The sequence below is a fragment of the Brassica rapa genome, chromosome A09 (genome assembly GCF_000309985.2).
Source record: "Brassica rapa cultivar Chiifu-401-42 chromosome A09, CAAS_Brap_v3.01, whole genome shotgun sequence".
NCBI classification, from domain to species: domain Eukaryota; kingdom Viridiplantae; phylum Streptophyta; class Magnoliopsida; order Brassicales; family Brassicaceae; genus Brassica; species Brassica rapa.
In genome coordinates this window covers 12,180,016-12,182,969 of record NC_024803.2, presented here as the reverse complement: position 1 = coordinate 12,182,969, position 2,954 = coordinate 12,180,016, and the positions used below count along the sequence as shown (strand labels likewise).

General features: G+C 26.8%; 1 long non-coding RNA gene across 1 annotated transcript; it reads right to left on the bottom strand.

Moving 5' to 3' along the window:
* Positions 1-273: 273 nt before the first annotated feature.
* LOC108869888 lies at positions 274-2,382 on the bottom strand. The gene is made up of 2 exons (XR_004451107.1): positions 1,896-2,382; positions 274-1,791 (listed from the first exon to the last, which is right to left on the bottom strand). It is a non-coding gene; the product is annotated as an uncharacterized LOC108869888 (long non-coding RNA).
* Positions 2,383-2,954: the final 572 nt, after the last annotated feature.

The window sequence follows — 2,954 nt, the reverse complement described above, 5'->3', positions numbered from 1 at the left end:
GTAATTTAACCAAATAACTAAAAAAATACCATTGATTAATACGTCAAAATATTAATAAACAAATTTTAGCATCTCCAAATTATGATAACAGATTCATTAATGGTAACTTCATCTCCTGTTTAACATTCAGTTTTACATTCAACAAGATTCTGATCCGTGCAGTTGCGCGGAATTATTTATATTTATAATTTATGTTTCCAAATTAAAATTTTATGAATTGATGATGTTTTATAAAATTTGATTTGCATCCATATTGTTTTTTTTAGTTTTCAATTTGGTTCTGATTCTGTTGTGGGTTTTGATTTTCTGTTCAAGAAATATAGTAATAGTTTGGTTATTAATGAATTTGGACTTTTTGTTAAGTTTTGTTGTTTTGGCTTTTGGTTTGGTTAAAATAGCAATGTTAGGAACCTAATAAAATTTCCAGTTTAGTTCAAGCATGTTAGTCTGAATAAAAGATTGAAATTTTTAATTATGATTCTGATTTATGTAGATATATTTTTTTATAACATTTTCTGATTTTTTTTATTTTTGTTATTGAATGGCTTTATATTTTAAATATGTTTAAATAATCAGTATATCTCAAATTTAGCAACCAGATATTTAGCTGTATTTACGATTCATTTGACGGAATGTTGCTCTTCCAGCTTCTCCTCCGCCCAATCCCCGAAAGAAAGAAGAATCAGTATATCTCAAATTTAGCAACCAGATATTCAGCTGTATTTATGATTCATTCAACGAAATGTTGCTCTTCTCAACTTCTCATCCGCCCAGTCTCTGAAAGAAAGAAGAATCAAACTCGTAAATTACCTCAAGAACAAATCTATCTAAGATTGATTTTTACATTAATATAAAAGTTTTTTCGTGTTTAACTAATCAATGTTAATGGCCCTTTTTTTGGTTCAACCAAAGTAAGTGGCCTAGTTGTCAAAAGTCATGCAATCCATATGCTCCTTTGTTTTTGCTTTACAAAGAAAAAAAAATCTTGTAAGATGATGTTATGGATAAAGCGTTTACTTCAACTTCAAGCTCATTTTGCAACTGGATTATCTCTTGATTCTCATCTTCCACTTGCATTTGAAGTCTATCAAATCTCTCTTTCTCACACGATATTTCTGCCTTGTTATTCGCAAAGCTCTGAAGTTGTTCCTCTAGATCATTTTGTTACCTTGCAAGAGACTCCATTTCTGTTTCAGTCGGTGTGCCTTCTTTCTCCAGTGCAAGATTCTCTTCTTTTTCTCAAAAACTTGAAGCCTTGTCAGCTGTCACTTCCGCCAATTTAACCACTGCATCTAATTAATTCTTATTCTCGTAAAATCTCTTTTTTCAGCTTTGATATCTTTTATGATCTGAGCAATGTTAAAAATTAGTTATAAAGGCATGCCGTGCTTTTGGATTTATGTTATCAATGTCAAGAAAACCAGAAAATTGGTATCAGTGTCAAAAACTGCGGACATAGGATCACTATATTCTTGGAAAGTTAATTCTGAGATGAGCTCAGTGCAGTGATGGGGAACAAACTTGTTTGAAGGTGGCTAGTCTTTCAGGTTCAGCATTCTTGGCCGCAAATTACCGTATGATCTTCCTTTGGTGTATACTTCAAAAAAGTCTCAAACTTTGATCATTTGTAGTTTTCAACCATACATATTTCAATTCAATACTAAGTGAATACTACTCCCTAATCTTTTACTAATAATCAGTCACCCAGAAAGAAGAAAAATTACCACAACAGTGAAATCTCTAATTTCACCCAAAATCTTTATCTCACCGTTGATTGAAATCCAGAAAGAACTGCTTCGTGTTCATAAGACATATTTTTGCATCAACAAAATTTTCCATCCAGAAATTAAAATTGATATGTTATGTAGATACGAAAAGCAGAGAGACAGACATACCAGCTTGAATCCTCTTTCAGTGAGTTTTGTCGCATCCTCGTCTCCTGCTTACATAATATTAGTGAAGAATGAAATATTACAATAAATTAAAAAAAATACATAAATCTTGAACAATGAATGTTTTATTAGGTTAATCACAGTGCCATATAATGTAAAGATAATGAAACTTGTGTTTTAATGTAAGTGACGTGTGTTTAATGTCAATGATATAAATATGTCCGAGTTATATTTAGTCACAACATGTTCAATATGTCCAAATTTAAAATATGTCACTGTAGATTTTTAATAGAACTCTAAATTAATAGATTACTAGATTTGGACCCGCACAACCGTGCGGGTATTAATTTTCATTTTTATATATGTTTTACATAATTAGAATATATTTATATAATCATTTTAAATATAACAATTTGATAATTTTCATGTTGTAAGTTAATTGATTATTTCAAATCATCACATATATTTGGTATTTTTATTATATATATTTTAAAATTAATTTTTATTCAATTATTATGATCCTGATCCGTAATTCAAAGCGCTAGATTTCCTTTATCAATAATTTTTTTATGTTTATTCATTTAAGATAATAACTATATATATATAAAAAAAAGTTTTAAGATAAGTTAATTTTATACATGAATTATCTAATTTACTAATGTTAACCCGTTCTACCAACATATTCTATTTCTAGCATAAATTTTTAATGTTTGTAAAAATAAAATATATTAATTTATCAGTTTAAAATAATTTTATCATATTTAGTTAAATAAAATGTTTTATTATAAAATGATAGATATAACTATAAAATAGTAAAATTTGATATAATTTTTTTCATTTATAAAAGATAACTGAGTATATATATACTAATGTATAATAACATTAATTTCATTACTAATTACAAAATTAGTGAAACTATTTATATACAATTTTTGATAATTAAGATATTTTTATAATGTTTTTCAAACATTTGTTAAAAAAATATATTTATATTTATATTTTAAATAAAAAGATATCAAATTATATTATGATTTAAGTAGTTAAAAGATTATATATTAGCAT